This window comes from Manacus candei, unplaced genomic scaffold (genome assembly GCF_025592945.1).
Source record: "Manacus candei isolate 608988 ecotype Guabito, Panama unplaced genomic scaffold, ASM2559294v1 h1tg000085l, whole genome shotgun sequence".
In the NCBI taxonomy this organism is placed as follows: domain Eukaryota; kingdom Metazoa; phylum Chordata; class Aves; order Passeriformes; family Pipridae; genus Manacus; species Manacus candei.
In genome coordinates, this window is record NW_026138133.1 from 527,400 (window position 1) to 549,005 (window position 21,606).

The 21,606-nt window shown below is 34.7% G+C and overlaps 1 protein-coding gene across 4 annotated transcripts in view; it reads left to right on the forward strand.

The window, feature by feature from the left end:
- Positions 1-21,606, forward strand: part of CSMD3 (CUB and Sushi multiple domains 3) — a 619,378-nt gene that overhangs the window by 52,688 nt on the left and 545,084 nt on the right. The window lies entirely within an intron of this gene.

Below are 21,606 nucleotides of genomic sequence, written 5' to 3' on the forward strand. Positions count from 1 at the left end.
TTTCTAAGCATCTATATGCATTTCCAGATAAAGTTTGGTTTCAGTTTTAAAAATATGCTAGGTAAAATAATATGTAGCACAGGATTTTTATATGCTGTTTTTCAATAGATATTTGAATTAAGTTGGTGATGATCTGTCTTCAAAGGAAAATCAGAAGAAAAACTCTAGTATATTTGCTATTATGAACTACTAAAATTCAAACAACTTATAGGATTGTAGTTGAAATTGCACAGGCATCCTTGTCAGAATCTTTCTGTAAAATTAAGTCAAGAGTCCAATGTAGATAGATTATGATACTTGTAAGAGTGCAGCACCAGCATCCTTCTCTGGTATTTAGCTGCTTCCTACCTCTGAAGTGCTCTTTACATCCTGTCCCTTGCTACACGACATGAAAATCTGTCCTCTGCACGTGCCTGGACCTCAAAAGTAGAATCTACACACAGAAACTTCTGTCTGGAGATATGCTGACCTTTGATGTTACGATGCAGATTATTGCTTGGCTGACCAATGCAGCTCTTTATTGCTACCAAAACTATTTTTTCCAGAGCTCCGTACGAGGTCATTCAATAACATTTATTTTTCTTAGCAGATATAAAAGAGAAAGAATGAAGTGAAGGCTTTCATTGGTAGAAGACTACACAGAACACATCTGTTCCCAAACATTTTCTATTACACAGTGGGGTTTGCTGCGGTTTTACAGCCATAACAATTTATTACATACTAATCAGGAAAGATACTGCCATAGAAACTGGACAGAAGGAGCACTAAAAATAATTCTGGTATTTTAGACTCTGTTAACTTTTTCATGACTGATTAACATTTGTGGCATTTCCATATTTCTGTAACCCAGAAGTCCATAATATTTTCACTTCTGGAACATTTAGAGAGATTAGCCAATTATGAATGGCTAAATACAAACTATTTGACTAATACGTGATCACATGAATGGTAGAAGTTATAGATGTCATCTCGGAGAGTGTGGCTGTGAAAAATATTACTACTGCTACTGCTCAGTGTATGTTTGCAGAGGAAAGTGTGAGCGCCCTTCGCTGAGAACCAGCGCTGCTCTGCATCTCTGCCGTGCACCCGGGAGCCGCCAGATGGAGCGTGTCGGTTGCGCTGGTGGATGCGGCACTTCCCAGTTCCATCGGCACAGCTGGTGCCGAACCCTTCACCGCAGCACTTACACTTTGCCTTTTAAGCAACAAAGGTTTAAAAGCATTCAGATGCGAAGCGACTGTGATGCAAAACATCTAACATTTCCAAATAGTATTTCTATATTATTATTGCTAACTGTGAATGCAGTTCACAGTTATGTGAATGAAGTATATTCATTATACATTCACAAAATTTTAGCCCGATTATGGAAATGTGATGCAAACAATCTAGTCCCTTGAAAAAATATGTCTTTCAATCCTACTGCATCCTTTATGGAAAGGACTATATTGGTTGTGGTTGTGGTTGGTTTTTTTCTTTTTTTTCTATTTATATCATATTGAGTGTGCTCTGTTTGTAGCCTTTTGTACTCTTGATTATTTTAGGAGATATCTTTCATGTGCCATCCAGCAGAAATTATGATTTGTTTCATTTATAGAGACTAAAATAGGCTTTACCTTTAAGATAGAACTACAATAAAACAGAACAATGAGCAAAATTTAATCTTCATCCTTCTATTGGTCCCACCTGGAATTTTAAAAAATAATTAATACATTAAAAAATGAATCACACTATGAATCACTCTAGTAGCTAGTCTAACAAACTCAGACTTTGAGGATGCAGCAAACTCTTGTTTACCCCTATCTTTTTTTTTATTTTTTAGCTACTGTGGTTAAGACTTACAGACTTATCAGAAAACATGCAAGTGCTTGGTGGCATTAACCCCACATAAAAAACCCTTCCAAAAAAATAAAGACTGGAACTTTTTAAAGAAGTCAGTCTAAAAGGCAAAGGCCCTTGTAATGATAGAAAGAATTATGTTTATGTCTCATTTTCCTTATCTGACTAACAGTAACTTTATCTGGAGGAATATTTCTGTGAATAAATCTTGTATGCAATGTTGAGCAGAAATATTTTCACAATACATTTTCTATCATGTCAGATATTTTTGTTTCTCAAGTAAATAATTTTTACTGCTATTTTTTGTATAATTTACTGTATTCATTCACAATTTTAATTCAGAAAACTGCTGTTTTATCTCAAAAATATTTTTAAAAGTAACAGTGATAACAAAACAACGTTGCATCAAGCTTAACACCATTCAGATCTCTAAAAAGATTTTCTCATTCAATTTTGAATTAAAATGTTGCATCTTCTCTTGAGTAAAAATAAATCAAAACAGTAATAGTATAAAAAAAGATGAATAGCAATGTTGATATCTATAGTTTTTGTGTAGGAAGATGTGAGTTGATGTCTTTATCATCGTTCATTGATGAAATTATTACTTGGAGAAGAAGCAAAACAAAAATATTCCTATTCTGCAGGAGTTGCTATACAATCGTTTTTTTCTCTATTTCAAACCAGAGAAGGAGTTGTAGAAAGATAATGCTGACAGCAGGTTCGCAGACCAGTTCAAAATTATTCATACTGAAAAGGTCAAATCTTATCCATTTTTTAAAATACATGTTCTTGAAAAAAAAGCATATTAGAACTCATCAAGATTTTATAGAGAGATAAGAAGTTGGTATAACATTTTATTTTCTCACATATGTTTATGAGAATCTGGATGAAATTAGAGATACAAGTTTAGTTATTATTTCAGCCAAACCAGAAGTTTTTCACTCTGCTCTTTATTTCCTTTCCTGTTTGAGGCCATCAGTGAGAACCTGTACTGTTTGGTTGAGAGGCATTGTATGCAATAGTAAGAACAAGAGACAAGCATCTCTGTGTATATACAGGACAGTCATCTAGAAAAATATAGATCAATGTATTTTGTTAACAAAAGGGAATCATGACTCAAAAAATCTAACACAATATTTACTAAGAAAAAAGTAAATCTGGAAGTAATAGGTGTGCTAATCTTAAAAGAACAGCGACACCCATCAAAGTGAGTCTGTAATCTGGTAAAGTGGTGTCACATTAATCTAGAGAAGAAATATAGGATAAACATATTTACGATGGTATTTTATTCCATTATTTTTCTCTAAGTTGATTAGCAGTATACAGAGATTCAGAGACTTTGATTAGTCACAATAGGCATGTTTCATATGTATATATGAAACATATAATTTCATACTTATTGTGTAGTTGGGAAAGGAAAGAATAAATCATGGAAAGGTTATCTTTCCATCACAAGCACTTTGTGATGGAAACTACATTCTGCCAGTTTGACTTTAGTTACAATTAGTAGTTCATCCAAAAGGTTTTTGTAGGATGCTATAGGTTTAAGAAAGGAAGAGATGTCTGAAAGAAGCTCTTTGGTATCTCTTTTAATCTTAGAAATTATAGAACTGGAGAAACTATATCAGAAAATTCAGTATAATTTTAAAATCACATAATGTAGTTATAGATATTAGCATCTGGAACATAACTGCTTATATGTCTGTGAAATGTAATTGTGGGAACAATTTTCTTTCCATTTTCTTTTCATCTTACATTTTTAGTAAATTCATGTGCTAAGTCTTTTCTTGTGTGAACAACTTCTACAGAATACTGGTTAAATAGAGCTTTACAATATATAATTATCTTCTTTTAATATTCAAGAATTACACAAAATAATCATTCCAGAGCATCTTATCTGAACTGTCTGACCTATCATTTAATCACTCCATCATTTTATAGATCCCGTTCTTATTTATCTCTTTTAAATTGCTTCTGTTCCTTCACTCTCAGTGTCTCTGCACATTTTTCTCATAGTTTCTGTATTATTTTTCTTTATGAATGTACTTGAATAGTCTTGTATCAGTGTAACTTGCTGAGCTTCATCGAATTTATTCCAATATGTATCAGAAGAGGATGTGATTTACTATTTCAGGGGAGGAATCTTCAGATGCATTGATTCAAAACAAAAAGATGATGTGAATTTTGTGTGATCACCCAAATTTTTAATTTTTTTTAAAAAATCATTTTAGATAATTGCTTCACTGTAGTTAAGATTTTATTCAGTTAAACAAAATTATGTCCAGTTAAACCATTTATTTTTCATTTAAAAGTGTGTTAAATCAAGCTGTGTTCTTTTTCACCCACTGTCATTTTCTCAAATTTTTTTTATTGTCCTTATAAACATCTTCCTGATTTTTTTCCATCCTTGGATCTCTCAAATGATTTCAACACTGTAAAATTCTGATACCTCTTCCTTTGCCCTTTTCAAATATCATTAGCCATTTAAAGAAAAAAGAGCTGCAGTACAATGTAGCCCTATATGTCAAGAAGTGTTTTGATTTTCTAGAGATTAATGCTGGTGACAGTAGGGTTGAGTGTTTCTAGGTAAGAATCAGGGGGAAGGCCAACAAGGCAGATGTCATGGTGGGAAGCTGTTATAGACCACCCAACCAGGATGAAGGGGTGGATGAAATATTCTATGACCATCTGGGAGAAGTGTCACAATGACTAGCCCTTGTTCTTGTGGGGGACTTCCACTTGCTGGAAATAAAATACAGCAGAGAGGAAGCAGCCTAGGAGATTGCTGGTGTCTGTTTAAGATAACTTCCTGACACAGCCAGTGAGAGAGACAGTTAGGGAAGGTACCCTGCAGGATTTGGTGTTTGAGAATGTAGAATTTGTGAGGGATGTGGTGGTTGGAGACCATCTTGGACACAGTGATCATGAAATTATAGTTTTTGATTCTCAGAGAAGTAAGGAGCAGGGTCAGTAGAAAAACCACCTTGGACTTCCAGAGGACAGACTCTGGCCTGCTGGGGAGACTGGTTGACAGAGTCCCTTGGAGGTAGTCTTGAAAAGCAAAGGAATCCAGGAAGGCTGGACATTCTTCAAGGAAATCCCAAAGATGCAGGAGCAGTCTGGCCCCATGGTCTGAAAGAACAGCTGGAGGGGAAGACAATCCTGGCTGAATAGAGAGCTTTGTTTGGAACCTAGGAATCAAAGGAGAGTTTATGACCTTTATGACTACAAGGATTTTGTGAGTTTATGCAGGGAGAAAATTAGAGTGGCCAAAACTCAAAGAAAGCTTAACCTGGATACTGATGTAAAAGACAATAAAAATGTTTCTAAAAACACATTAGCAACAAAAGAAGGGCAAAGGAGAATCTTCATCTTTTGCTGGATATAGGGAGAAACCTAGTGACAAAGGATGAGGAAAAGGCTGAGGTAATTAATTACTTTTTTGCCTCAGTCCTTAACAGTAGAACCAGTTGTTCTTTGGTACTCAGACCCCTGAGCTGTAAGACAAGGATGGGGAGCAGAATGAAGCCCCCATGATCCAAGAAGAAATGTTCAATGACTAACACCACAGCAAATGTGACATCCATCTACAAGATGGGTCAGAGGGGGGATCCAGGGAAGTAAAGGCCTGTACAGCAGGCCTGTAGAGCAGACCCAGCATGTACAGGACAACCAGGGGATGACGCCCAGTCAGTGTGGGTTTGTGAAAGGCAGGTCCTGCTTGACAAACATGATCTCCTTCTGTGACAGGGCGACCTGCTTAGTGAATGAGGGAAAGGCTGTACATGTTGTCTACCTGAACTTTAGTAAAGCATTTGACACATTTCCCACATTGTTCTCCTGCAGTAACTGGTTGTTCATTGTTCGGATGGCTGCACTCTAAACAACTGGCTGTATGTTTGGGCCAAGAGGGTGGTGATGAATGGAATTAAAGAGGTCTTCCAAATCTAAACGTTCTAATTACTAATCAAGTCCTTACATCCAGACTCTGTAAGATTGCAACACATGCAGTTATGTCTTATTCTAAATATAATTTAGTTTCAATAATGAAACAAATATGCATTTTGTACTGTAAAAATAGTAGTGGTAGAAAAGGAAAGCACATTTTATTCGGAAGTGCCTTGTGATTTTGCGGGTAGGAATCTCCTTTCCTTTTTCTTGGAGGATATTTTTTTTTTAATGAGTCATTTACAACTGTTTGAAGGGCAGTGCACTTTATAGATACCACTAAGCTGTAGTATGTTTTTTTCCTATGGCTAGATTTTTAGGTGGTAATAGTTATCTTAGCTCAAAGTCAATGTCACTGTGTCATTCTGTAATCAGTGAGGTCTTATTCTCATGAATTAATGATAGTGATATATGAACCCTTTTCTCTAACTTTATGTTTTGCCATAAAAATCCAAAGAAACATTAAGTTAGAGAAAATTAAAGAGAAAAGTGACCAGGAATGTCAGAATTTGTGAAGCCAGTAACAGGTCAGTGTGAATCTCTAATTATTCTTTCATCTTTCTTGAGCTCATTAGCTGTAATAATCTGCCTGATTCTGGGTCAGTCATTGAAGTGTAAAACTCACAGGGATATGATTATATTTACCTGTTGTTAAGACTTAATTTTTTTTGACATCCAGGGACTGATGAGAAGGGTAACTGTACCTAATGTTTCTGCATTATTCCTTAGGCATTTTGCAAATCTTGTAACTCAGCCAGATGGAATATTCCAGCATGTTTCTTGACAATATCTCAATGTCATCTTCCCCTGTAGCAGGTAATGCAAGCCACAGAAAGGTTACTAGCTTAAGTAGGCAATAAATTTGCATAACACGAAGTTGAAAAGGCAGATCAAGAGATGTTTTCTCTGATTATATGTTTTAAAATCAATTGCTAGTGACAATCAATTAATGTTTTATCCTATTCCTAAAACTACTTATCTCCAATTTTTTTCTTCATTTTACGCAGTAATGTGAAGATTAGAGAAATAGTATTTAATCGAATTGTCAAAATATGCAGCATACAATTTATTGCAATGAAGACTTGTTTAAGAAAGAATGCATGCAGAAGCTAGAAGCAAATACTGAAAAACAGAAAATATTGAGATTGTAGCAAACTGATTGTAGCAAATATTTAATGAAACAAAGTAGCAAAAATGAAAACATTTCTTAAGAAGATGTTAAAATATTGTCCATCATACACTGATGCAAATATAGCAATGTTTGCAATTTTCCCCTTACATAGAAATTTCAGTATTTGGTGTCCTAAGTAAAATTAATTATAAAAGATAAAGATATATAGAAACTTTCAATAATTAATATAATTTTATTTATTTTTTTCTTGTATTGTTAAATAGTATATTAAGGTAACTGAAAGAATAGTTGTACTAAAATGCTCATTAAAGAAATGAGGTACTGTGCTATTTCAAAAACTGAGATGTATTTAGTACAGTGCTTAACACTCAGAAGGAAATCTGTTAAGCAGGCTGGAATTACCTAATATTTTTTCCAAAGCATAGGTTTGATATAATATTAGAACCTTCAATATTTATGGATTTTAAATTAAAATAAAATCTATATCTTATATCTTTATAAAAACAGAAGCTTTATTTTGTTGTGAATTGCAAGAAACAAGTTGTTTTGATTTACTCCTGCTCACAGGAAAAAAAATCAATTCAGAATTTCATAGAGCCATGAACAACTTTAAATAGATTATTTCAATTATTCTTGCTGTTTATTACTCTGCATGGGGTCATTAACCCTATGAACATTTATGATTACAGATTTACACAGGGAAAATATTAATCAAATCTACAGGCAAAGCAGGACAGAATGTCTCATGTTGAGAATGTGCATAATTGTTTTGCCGAATAGGACCATCTAGGAAGGCATTACCCACAATTAATGATAGATTGTCTTTGACAAAGCATTGTAAACGAGAGTAAATACAGATTTTTTTGTAGTGTTGACAAAGAATAAAGTACAAAGAAAGGAAGTAAGTTAAATCTTCAGATTTTCTCCATTCTGAATATAATTTTGAAATATACCTCAATGCTGTTAAAATACATATTTCATTGGATGCATGGGGTTGGTGTTTTTTCATTGTGAAGAGTTTTTGTGATGTTTTTGAACAGAATCACAAAGTGAAAAAAGGAAACAAGATCTAGAGAACATGTCCCGTATTTTCTAAATTAAATCTAAAAATATATTGATAATTAATGTAAATAAATATTCTCAGCATTTCTGAGTATTAGGACATATTTCTGGGTATCTAAACTTCTATTTCAAATCAAAGCTAGTGGGCTGGTTTCATTTGGTGGTTAATACATTAAGTCCAGTGGCACTTAAAAAACTTAAATCACAATTAGAGTTAATTTTGATTCCCCCTTTAGTTCCTAAAACATTTATCAGACAAATAAAGATGCAATGTACTCTAGCATTATTGTTTTTGAAGGTATCCTCTTGGAGCAGTCTCCATGATTTGTTTTGATTTTGAAATACTGAGAAGTCCTCTCTGAATTTTCTTTTTGCAGATATGATGAACTTACAGAGAGCTTTAATGAACTTCTAAGCTTTGAAAGAAGTCTCAGAATCTGCGTATAGATATATCCAGATTCTTTAAATGGAGATCTGCTCTCTTTGAGCTTTCTAGTGAGTTCTAAGAGTTACTCTGTTAATCAACTCAAATCATAACAACGTTTTGCCTTGATATACCACTTCATATTACTTATTCAAAGAACCTTTCCAGTGTTAACAATTACACTGTCTTAGTAGGATGCAATTATAGCCTAGCAATCTGGATTTTTGAATGCAGTTGTATTCCCCCCCGCAGCATGAATCATATGCTGTTTGCCACAAAAATTCAAAGAAGTCAACACATCCTTTACATCCAAGAAGTAAGTGCTATTTTTCAAAAGTTTTTGGATTCACTTTGCATTGATTTCAGCTTATTACAGTGCATTATTACCCTAGTCACATCCCTCAAATTACAACAAAGTAATTAACAGAAACATAAAAATATAATTTTGTTTTGTTTGAAAATTCTGTAATTTCCATGCAGACTGGGTAAATTATGCATACTGGGTGTGGATTCCATTCTTGCTTCACTGCACTGATAGCATAATCACACAGTCCTAATTATAGAGATAGTAAATAAGAGAGAAAAGAATATACCACACCTTACTTCTGTAAAGACTTCTACTGGCACACTAAGCACTAATTAAAATTCATGATTGCATCACATTTTGCACTGATACAGAAGTTTTATAACCCAGGAAAAGATTTTGTGTGGGAAGGAGGCAGACAGAGGGTTACTGTTGGGGTGTTTTTCAGTAAGTACTGTTCTTGCTCTCTAGCTCTTGTTCGAATGCTTACGGTTGTTCCCATAAAGCTGTTGCTGTTGCTCACTGGTGTGATGTGAGCTGAGGCGCTCTCGAAAGAAACCCAGTGTGGAGCATTCATTTGCACCAGCTGCAGAGCTAATACAATTTTCGTCACGTTTCTCTTGATGAGCTGGTTAAGCAGTATTGCGATTACACACTGTTCTTTTCCTCTTCACTGCCATCTCTCCATTAACTCCACCCCGTGCACAGAAATATCTGATTTTAGGATTTGAGACTCTCTGGGATTCCCTGCATCTGCCTCTCCTACAGAGGCAGGGAGCAGTCAAGCAGCCTATTTGCCTTCTGCACCTCTTGGATCTGGGAGGAACCTGTTACAGAGAGTTGAAACAAACCAACTTGATGCTCCTGCCATTACCAAGGAAATGTGATGACTTCAGTTAGTACTGTTGGAAAGTGCTGACAGATTTCTCCTTGCTGTGCTGGCCATGTTACATTCTTCTGTATATGGTACAGTGATGGCAGCAATGATGCCAAATCCATTTTGTAATGTGCAAGTAGGAAATGGAGACCAGATGTTGAGTATGCACTGCTCAGGTACCTGGCCCTCATCTCTTTCAGGAAAGGCAAAGAAAACACTTTTGAACCTTACAGGTAAAATTAGAAGTAAATACTGAGGATTGCCCAATAGTAAGTAATTTCCCAATTTTCCCTGAATTTACTACTGTCTTTGTCTTGCTTTTCAAGCAATGCAAAAAGATATTAATATAATGGTTGGAAAGGACTAAACTGCTGATGTATCTTAGGCAGGATTCTTTCACTTGACATTAGGCACCTGCAGACATCTAAGTTGATCTAGATACTTAAATCTGTGTTGTAGCCAACAGAAACTGTATGGAGTCATTTTATTTGATTGCAGTCTGATGTATATGACTAAGCATTACTGAATCTGTTGTCCAGGACTCCACTGATAATAACAGAAGCCTTGCTGTTAGAACATTGTAAACGCCCACATTTAATCAAATTCTGCTCTTTGTATCTCATTTGTAAGCAGATGAGAGAAGAATAAATGTCAGTACTGGAACATAAAGATGACTTAAACCCCTGGACTGCATTCAGTAGCTAGAGGACTGTGGATACACTGGCACAGAAGTCACTGGACATACAATTAAGGCTGGAAAATAAATCTGCTTTTACAGAAACAGTTTGCAAATTTGGCTTCGATCTTCAGTAACAACTTTAATGAGAACTAAGACACTCTAGAAGATACAGCATGAAGCTGACTTGCAATTAACCTATGTTCAATACTCAGTGGGACACACAAATTGGGAGAACACAGAGATCGAGGACTTGAAATTGAGTTTAGTATACCCCAGTAATTACTGTGAACAGCTAGCTATTACATGGGATGTCACTTTTAGTTAGGCCAGAAGTTCACTTTGGCACTAAGAAACCCTGATCAAAATGTATTTGGATATACATTCAGAGATGATTTGATTTAACAAACTCATATTATATGGAAAAAAAGGAAAGAAAAGAAAAAAAAAGACAAAAAGTTGTATCCAAACATTCAGATCAATTCTGCTTCCAAGTGCGTCAACCATCGCTGAAGAGACAGGGCCACACAAGGTGCTCACATCTCCTCTGAGACAGGTACTTTGATAACAGTGAAAGCTTTTTGATTCTGATGAAATCTTCTACCATGCCCCAGTATTTTTTTACCAAAATTCAATCTAAATTCCACTCCTACACCTTGCACAGAATGAAACTGAGCATTTCCTTATCACAGTGATCAGTGTGGGGTGATAAAAAGAACATTTTAGTTTCCTAGAGAAGTATTATAGGTATGTGTGTTGCCTGCCTATCTATCTATCTGTCTGTCTATCTGCATTCTGATACATACATATATTCAGAAATCAAATATTCTCAAAATGTTTCCCATGTAATAGGCTACCTGTGTATTCATATTTGCTCTGTTATAAACAGACATTTTCATGTACCGCAAAGAAGTAATGAATCAGTAACCAACAATGTCTTTGGTTTAGGAATGAAAAACAGCCTAAAAAAAAGAGGTGAGCTCCGTAATATTTTTACTAAGGTGCCAAGAGGATACAGTGCTGGTTTTTTTTAATGCTAAAATAAAAATAAAAGTAAAAAAAAAAAAGTGCTTCCCTTCTGAAAATTTTATTAGGTAAGACACTGCTAATATCTAATATTTGATAAAGAGAATACGACATGAAGAAGACAGTAAGGTCTCTCTTTGTTTCGAATTGAACAAGCTTTAATACTGCACTGAGATTCTTTACTACTGAGAATATTTCAATGCAGTACAATTTGTTTCAAAGTAATAGCTTTCCTGTTAGAGCTAGTTTGTCATGTCAGAGGGGATGATTATTCATGGTAAGCCACTGGCGATATTACCAGCAATTTTTTAAAAATGTAGGGTACTGATTAATTTCAGAGATATTAGCTACTGAAAGCAGACATCAGTACTGCAGAATGGATGAGACACTTGGAGTAACAGTTGCCAAAAGGTGAAATAAGCTAAAACCAGGGAGCACATCAATTAAAGTTGTAAAGTCACACAATTTAATAGAAAATGACGTGTTTTGCTTACTTGATCAGAAAAGACACTGGCCCCTGCCGAGTATTAATGACTGGGAGAAAGGAACTGAATGTCCAAGACTGTGCCTGGGGCTATTATATAACAAATTGTCATTAAGTCTCAAGAAATAATTAGCACTTTATCCTTTTTTTTTTTTTTGTGCTGATATAAGCTGAAACCCAAGAAGAAAGACTCAGTCTAGACATCTGCATTTTTCCCATGCATAAATTGTTTGCATGGGAATACTAATAGCATAATAGTATGTAAGATGCATTGGTGAATACGTAATACCTGGCACATTAATAAAGTCTGTCCAAATTCCAATCAATAAGATGCCAAATTCCTTTGTCCCATAAAAATGAACATGAAGACATCTAATCAGCAATAATATCTCAATATTTACCAGAATAACTTAATAAAATAGAATGGTATAACTGTTCTCTAAAACAGTTTTACGTGTCAAGTTAAACTATGCTATCCAAGTCAGATAGTCACAGTTTCTGTGACTTCTGTGCTGCACTGTTTGCCTTTACTGTTTTGTTTGCTGCACTGTTTGCCTTTACTGTTTTGGTTTGTTTGTTTGTTTTTCTTCCATACATTTTGTGTAGACTCCTTTCACAGTTCTTCAGTCTGGCTTTTCATATAACCTTTTTCTCTAAATGTATTCTATATCCCCAGTTCAGTGATACAGCATTTTTGTTTAGAAGATGTTGGCAGCACTATGGAAAAGGTTTACTGGTCAGTTCTGGAGCAGAAATGGGTTTTCTTTGATGATAGGCTGGTGTGGTTGTGGTTTTATTTGTTTATTTGTTTGCTATTTTCAGTGGAGGAGGGAAAAGTAGATACCAGTGACATCATTAAATATTTATTCCTCCTCCTTTCTGCAAATGGTGACAGAGTAGCATCAAGCTTTATCAAGCCAGGCAGAGAGATAATTCATCTTTTCCTGATGATGATGACTGTTGGTGTTTATCTCACATGATAGGATGACAAAATCAGCTGGCGTGGATGAATCAGTTAATATTGTCTTTCTTGCCCCTCTGTAACTCTCTGCCATAATGAAGACAACTGCCCAGGGATGCTGCTCATCAGCTATGTTTAAAACATAATTATTCACATAAGCTCACAGAAGTTTGCAGTAATATAACTTGGGGTTCACCTGTCTACCTCTACAGAAGCAAATTTTCTCTGGAAAGGACCAGAATAAATACATAGAGTAATAGCAACACCTTCAATGGTCCTGTGACTCGGGACCAAACTAAAGTCTGAAACAGCACTTGATTGTATTGCTTGGCTCTGTGACATTTTAGCATTGTTATCTCTATTAAATAGTCTAAAATGAGAGATCAAATCAAGAAGCTATCAATGCCAGAGAGTTGGACACATTTGTTCACCTATTTTTGTAGAACAGTATTATTAGCACTTTTAATACTTGTCCAGCAAGTTTTTCATGACTTCAAAGTGTTTCTAGTGTACAGAGAAGGAAATCTCTGATTTTCTTTTTGGACAACTATTTTATTTGTTAAATACTAAAAATTTTAGGGTCAGACTCCCTAGTGGTGATATTTACTTTTTAAATTGAAACAATTACCAGGAATAAATATAATATAAAAAATATTGATAAAACTAAATTACTGGTTTTATGCTATCAGTAAACAAGGGATCATTTAAAGTCTTACAAACTCGGATATCTCAGTAACTAACAACACTCTTTAACTTATTTTTTTATCCTTCCTCAGTCTGAACTGCCTGAATGGACTACTGAAACATAGATTCTGGTTTATGATACAAAACAAATATTTATGACACATGGCAGGACATGGTAAAGATGTTAATACTTTGGCCTACTGCAAATGCAGAAATGTACAATGCAAATTAATTGAAAATTAAAAATTAAACATAACTGACAATATCTGAAAAATGATCTTTGTATTCAGCCACACAAAAACATTGAAAAAATAGTAGCGATCTGTAGATTTTTAGATGAGAAGAATTATTTTTTACTATATTAAAAAGCTGCTTCCATTAAAAATTACCTTTTTTAGAAATTTTTTTTAGTAAATGAAGACAGAATAAATTTCTATTAGTAAAAGATGTTTACATTTTTCCAAAATGTTTAAACTGTACTCCCTTCATTTTTAAGAACTGTCAGAAACTGTCCAATAATGTGAAATCTTTCATGAGAAGTGCTCCTGATCTCCTTGCATTCACTTGACCCTTATATAGTCTGTGTCTCTTTGAAGTGGTTTTGGGTTTTTTTCACTATTATATGATCTAGAAAATGAAAAACAGAAAACTCACTGGAGTTTGGATTGTATCAAAGACTACAGTTGGCTTTTCCAGCTGCTGCTTCCTTTAATTCTCAACCCTACAGTAATGGCATCACAAAGTAACAATTAACATCAAGTTTTATATATGTTTCACTGGGAAATGTAGTATTTCAGAAGCATGCAACACTAGTTATGCATTTTTTTCTTCTCAGGCTTATAGCAGAGTTTCAAAGGTCTGAACTTCCATGTTATCTAAAGCAGGAATGTGTTTTTTTAAAATTACATTTCTTCTGAAGGTTATCCCTCTGAAGGAATGAGAAGACTTCATAGGCTGTTTACATCTGAAGCGATCTGAGCTGCCATAGAAGGGTGTCTTACTTTTTTAAAAAGAAAACAGAATAGGAAGATAGTCTGTGGTGGTGTACGGTAAATACTGAGCCATTCTATGTTTAATTATTATTGGTAGAAACTTAAAACAGAGCCTTAATTTTGTCTGGATTTTCCGACCACTGAGTCTTCAAAATCTTTTCTAATCTTGTTGAAGTTGCTTCAAATCAGCATCATATTTATTGATAATGCTTATTTCCTATCTGAATGCTTACTGGAACTTTCATCCTCATTCTGACTTTTCTTAACCCTTCCACCCACTCCCTTTTAGAATTTAACAAAATCTACAATGTTTTAGAAGGCTTATGGGAACTTTTTCTTTCTTTCTTTCTTTCTTTCTTTTCTTTCTTTCTTTCTTTCTTTCTTTCTTTCTTTCTTTCTTTCTTTCTTTCTTTCTTTCTTTCTTTCTTTCTTTCTTTCTTTTTCTTTCTTTCTTTCTTTCTTTCTTTCTTTCTTTCTTTCTTTCTTTCTTTCTTTCTTTCTTTCTTTCTTTCTTTCTTTTTCTTTCTTTCTTTCTTTCTTTCTTTCTTTCTTTCTTTCTTTCTTTCTTTCTTTCTTTCTTTCTTTCTTTTTCTTTCTTTCTTTCTTTTTCTTTCTTTCTTTCTTTCTTTCTTTCTTTTTCTTTCTTTCTTTCTCTCTCTTTTCTTTCTTTCTCTAAAACTGTATTTGAATTTCAAGGTGGTTGTTTAGATTTACAATAATCTGCTCTCTATCACTTTTCTGAAACTGCTGGAAGATTTCAAACTACCAGATGAAATATACTGTAATTGTGTTTTCTTATTTTTCTTTTTTTTTCTTTTTCTTTTCTTTTTTTTCTTTTGTTTTTCTTCCCTTCCGTTCCCTTCCCAAACCTTCCTTTCCCTTCCCAATTTTAATGAACCAGCTACATAATGACAGAGGTTTACCGTGTATGCCAATGGGCTTTAAATTTTGGGAATTCAAGTCAGCATTATATTGACTGTTCTCCTGTTACACTACAGTTAAGTTGAAAACTAATTAATGTTATGAGACATTTCAGCTTTAAATGTGTAGTACTAAATATATCTTGATTTTTTTCCAGAGGTTACTTTTGTTTCAATCTTTATTTTATAGAGAGTATTTCCTTATGTACTTTTCTTACAAGAAAACCAGTTGCTTCTTTTGCCATCTTTCCATTTTAAGTCTTCTGCTCCTCAGGATGTATTCCATGTGAACAAGAGCAGTCCTGCTGTATTTTAGACCTTATGTTTCTTTAAACAAGTAACACACTCAGTGTTGACATGAGGGAACAGAATCTTTCGTCCTTCTACTAGTTTTCACAGCTGAGACAAGTGGAAGACAACACTAAAATATTTCTAAACCTCTTTCAGAAAAGGTGTCTGAAACAGAGATAAGAAATTTCTCTCTGAAGGAAAAGCAGTCCCTCCATAAAGTGTTTCAAATGTGGTGATGATTTACAGTGGTAGCTTCTGTTTGGCTGGTATTCCATACCAGTTCCATTGAGTTTGTTATAGAGTTTCCAGTCAGTGCTACCAAAAGATTAGAAAAGTCATTTTAATACCTTATTATAGCTTATACAAGGGCAAGGCAATCTATTTTACTCAGTTATTTGCCAAAAAATATCACTATATTTTCTCATAGCATTAAAATGATACAAATCATAGATTAAAAAGTTTAAAATGGACTTCTTTTGAAAACTGCATAATGTCTAAACTTCATAGTGGCCCAATTTCCAGTAAGTTGTGCAAAGATTAGGAACCCAAATATCTTATTTGTGAAAGAAAATGCTTTTAAGAACAAAATGAAATGAAATGTCAATTTAGTTAAGAAGTCCTCAATTTCCTGGAACTCCTAAGAGCTGATTTTCACCAAGGTGTTTCAGTGTTTTTCTTACTTTATGCCCTTCACAAACACAAGATTTTTGTTGCATTTTTTGGTTCTTTTATAAGACTTTATTAAGCATCTCTGAGACTAAAGAAAACAGTCTAAAAATGAAGGAAATAAGCATTATATGTAAAAAACAATGATTGACAAAAATAGAAAGTAAAAAGCAACCCGCAAAGATAGACATAACCATGACAGAAGAGTTGGAACTGAGTTGGAGTTGTTCAGGCTCCAGGGATACCTTACAGCAGGTACCTTCTGATACCTACATGGGGCCAACAAGAAGGCTGGAGAGGGACTTTTTAGAAAGACGTGTAGTGATAGGAAAAAGGGAAATTATTTTAAACTGAGAGGGTAGGTTTAAATCACATATTAGGAAGAAATTCTTTGCTGTGAGGGTGGTGAGATACTGGAGCAGTGTTCCCAGAGATGTTGTGGATGTCCCATCCCTGTAGTGTTCAAGGTCAGGTTGGATGAGGCTTTGAGCAACTTGATCTAGTGGAAGGTGCCCCTGTCCACAGCAGGGGTTTGGAACTAGATGATCTTTAAGGTCCCTTCCAACTCAAACCATTTTATGATTCTATGATTCTAATTTTTTATTACTTTGGGAAATTATACATAAGAAAATAACAATTATCTCTGGTCAGCCTATCAAATGTAGGCTTTGCTCACCTGGTAGGAAGCTCATTGTAAAAGCTGCTGTTGGAGCTGAGATGGAAGTGAGGATTCTTTGAAGTAGAGCTGAGTTAAACAGGCATAGAGATCTATATGAATACAAGATAGACTTTTCTAAAACAGCAGCGGTTCTAATGCCTTGTAGCTGGCATGGATACCTATCCCACTGCAAACTGCTACCCAGGTGCAGTCCACTTCTGTTCTGGTGTTCTGTGCTGCAGGGTTGCTGCTGGTATGTACACCTTCCATGCCTATCACAGGTGAAATGTGAGACTCATGAAGAAAGAGGGAGTTATAACATTCTGGTAGGAATGGACACCAGTGAGTGTCCTTAATGTAAAAATCAGCAGTCTGTTCATATGAAAACACAGTAGAGTAAGAAAGAAGCATGCAAGCTGCTGGGCTTGGAGGGAGGCAGAGAAAAAGGTGGAGAGTAAGTAGGAACTAATAAGTTCAGTGCATTAGAGATGATTGCCTTCCAGGTTTGTACTCAAGTGAAAAAAATTCAATAAAACTTAGTGTTGGAAGTTAAGGTTAGAGAAAGGAGATTTGTTTAATGCAGAAAAGAGGCATAACACGAAATGGAAAAGCATAAATTAAAGAGAATTAAGACATGATGAGAAGAGATAAAAAGATAAATTTCAAACACAGTCCAAAGTAAAATGCAATCATTACATCTGGAGAGTGTCCTATTCTCATTTTCATAATTGGGCTCAAAGATCTTGGTGTGAGGCATGACAGGATAAGTAAAATTATAGAAATGGTAAGATGGTTTAGAAAGAAATATTGTGTATATATTTTCCAAAAATGAGAAGAATTGATTGCAGGAAGGAAAGGGTTCACAAAATAGGGGTGGGTTCACATCACTATGAAATCTATCCCTTTTGCACTCCAGTAGGTTCTTAGATGTGCTAACAAAAAGGATGAACATATAGAACCATAAAATCTAAGGTGATGATAACATAAGTGAACAGAAAGAGAATGCAGCAAAACAGAAGAGAATTAGGAGAACAGTCCTTCCTGATTTATGATCAGCATAAAAAGTAGCTGCTCCTTGCTGCTCAATACAGTCAAGGTGATCAAAGATCGTAAACAGTAAAGGTCTTGCAGAAACAGGTAAAGAGCAGGAGAGATAAATGAGCAAAGTTGATGGACTCTGAATGGAATAGAACCACCAACTAGGGGGAAAAGAATAATGTTACAAATAGGTTTATTGCACAAAAAAGAGGAGGTGAACAAGGATGACATGGCTAAGGAATACTGTAAGATACTATTGACTGTGCTTTAAGATAGGTGCAAGTCAAAGAAATGAAAGGAGATTGGCTTATCAGAAAGGATTCTGAAGAAAAAAAGCAGCGTATAAACAAATCATCTTCCATTTTCTCAGTTTGCAGCAAGTATTAAATACCTCTTTAAAAGGAAATACACAAGCAACTTAGATATGTGAGAGTGTGTTAATCAATGCAGACTCAGTATAATTATGATAATGACTGCTATTAAAGAACACATTAAACAAAGAAGATTAAACAAAAGGTGTGGAGTACTAGGGAGGTGAGAGGTGTGGACATATGTTATTAAACAGTATAATTGAATGGTCGGAAGGAAGAGAAAAAGCCAAAGACAATCTTGTTGTGTACTGAGTGAGCATAATTATGGGAAATCCGAGGGCAAGGGGTGTGGATATGGTGTAAGTATTACTTGCTTTGCTAGAAGGCAATGAAAGTTGAATAAGTAGATTAAGAACTGATGTTACTGATGTTTACTGTAATCCCACAATGAATCAGAGGATGACTGAAATCAGAGAGAGAGGCTGTGTTTTTTGATTTAAAGAAATATTTTTCATGTAAAATTGATAAGAGTTAAACATCTGAATTTTAAAATATGGTAAAAAACAATGCAATGGAAACTTTGAATCATACTCACTATTAAATGAATATCATGAGTGGTGTTGTTCATCTTCATACTTACTTCAACAAGAATTTTTCTTTTCTAGTCTAACTTCAAGCTATTCAAAATTCTTCATTGTGTGCTTGGAATAAAACCTTCCCCTTAATGAAAAGCAGTTTGCAAGTAAATTCTTTTTGGAATGCTAGTTCTGAAATCTAGATGAAAAAGATCACAGTATATGCTACTAGTTATTTCAGCATGAATTGAAAATAAATGTCATGTTTTCCACATTTGATCAGACCAGTCAGTTAATGCACGCTGTCTATTTTGATCATAACCAAGTTGGATTGCCAAGGTGAAGAACATCACAGAATGTATTAACATATGAAAGCAGAGATTAAAGTGCATGTTGTATGGAGTCTGTTGGCATGATTTTTTTTATTTTATAGACTAAAAAACTAGGCCTATCAAAATCAAACTTCACTGTTGGTTTGTTGGTGTTTTTTCCATTCTTGGAATTAAAAATGTATCTTCTGACACGTGCATAGCTGTGTTACATTCTACTAGTCATCTCAGAAAAACATCCAAGTTATATCATCATGCAGAATATGAATAATTCTCTTTTGTTATGGTTTGGGTATGGAATAAAAGAAGTAAGTGGAACTTTTATAAGTTGTGAAACTTTATATTTCATATATATTTATGGATAGGACCAATTATTGGATCCAATATGAAGCATTACATTCCTTAATAAATAGTGTGTTATCTCACAAGGTTCTGCTCACTCATAGTTGTGGCTCTAGTTTTGGCTTTGGTTTTTTTAAAATATAATTTAATTTTGGTAACAGAAGACCTATTATATTTGATTTTTTTCTTTGTAGTTTGTATTGAATTAACAGAACAGTCCAAATGTAATTGAAAGCTTTCATGACATAAGTACAGCAACAAAGGTTCTAAATTATGGAACTATATTATGATGCTGAGACAAAGTTTACACTGTGCTTTCCACACTTGGTCTGGGGAGATGCATAAAAATTTACAGCATATGCTATTTAGTTTTCAAGTCTCTCTCTAAGTTTTTTCTCTAATTCAATTGAATATGCCTCAGCAAGAGATTTCTAGGAAAAACTAAAATGATAAATATGTGCATACAGCTATTTAAAGTCTTATTTCAGTGACTGTATTTTGTGGGAAGTGTTAGAGTTCTAGGATGAAGAGCTTATGATGTAGTTTAATTTTGTAAAGTGACTTGTGCACAAACTCTATTCCAAAAGACTTTTAAAGTGCTAAATAAAACAGCTGAGCTTAAATAATAAATAATAACACATAAAAGAGATTTAAAAATAGTTCAAGTATATGAGGGAGATACGGAAAGAGATAAATAAAACAAACTCCTAACAATGAAAATTGTGCAGGCACAGATATGAGAATGAATTCTTTGAGCTAATTCACAGTAGAAGGTAAAATTTGCTATACATGTCAGATGAGGCAAAGACCTAATTACTTTCTAAGAGGATCTTCCATTCCCTTTTTGTCCTATGTATCTGATACAGTGATATTTGTATTGAAACAGTAGTCATACTTCATAAGAGGCATCTTTTCTCACCACTGGAGATAAACATGAAAAAGCCGAGATAAAAACATTTTATGTCTCCCTCTTCTGTTGTCAAGAAAAGTAACTGTACAGTGTAGCAGCACAAAGTGTAAAATCTTAAGAGATTTCTGCTTAGTACTTCAGAGAAGGGGGTCTCTGCACATATAAATGCTCAGTGCGAAGACAAGCTTGTGAATATGCCATGAAGAAGATGATTTAATGAGCTCAAATATATACATGTGTGTATAATTAAAGAGTCGGCATCTGGTTTGTTTGTTTGTAGTTTGTTGTGAAATGTATATCGTGTTTCTGTGAAAGAGCAGCTCAGTGTTTTGTGCTGTCTCTCAGTTGATGAAATCCCCCCCTCAGCTTGCTCTGAGCGTGCTTGGGAAAGAGAAGCTTTGGGGGTGCAAAAGGCGAAGCAGGAAAGCTGATCTAATATTTAAGGGGTAAGAGAGCAGAAGACCTGGAGAGAGGACACAGACCTACAGTCAGACTGCAAAGCTGGTGGAAAGAAAAAATATCCTAAAGCCCCAAAATGAGTTAGGAACTGCTGTAACTGAGCATTAGAACTTGGAACAAAAGTTTAGAAAAGGACCTGTCCTGCCAGGATGCAGTGGCTTGAAGAAGACCTTTTTATAATTATTCTTGTTCTCTTATTTTTCTCAGAAAATGGATTTTCTATATAAGAAGAAAATTTGTTATAATACAAGAAAAATCAGTGTTTGAATGTAGGGGCCATTTCTGAAATTTGGTAACATTCATTTTTAAAAAGAATCTATTGGCAGAGCAACCTTTCACCTTTGACCCACTGTACTGAATTTGGCTAGGATAGACTTAATTTTCTTCATGGTAGATCCTATGGTATTATGTTTTAGATTTGTGACCAAAACAGTGTTGATAGCACAAGGATATTTTAGTTATTCCTGAGCAGTGCTTGCACAGCATCAAGGCCTTCTCTGCTTATCATGCTGCCTGTCACAGCAAATCAGCTGGGGATGGGCAAGAAGTTGGGAGGGGACACAGCTGGGACACAGATGACTCCAAACAATGACAGGGATATTCTATAACGTATGAAAGAGATATTCCATACCATGTGGTGCCATGCTCAGTGACAAATGCTGATGGAAAGGAGGAGGAAGGGACCATGTTCAGGGTTATGA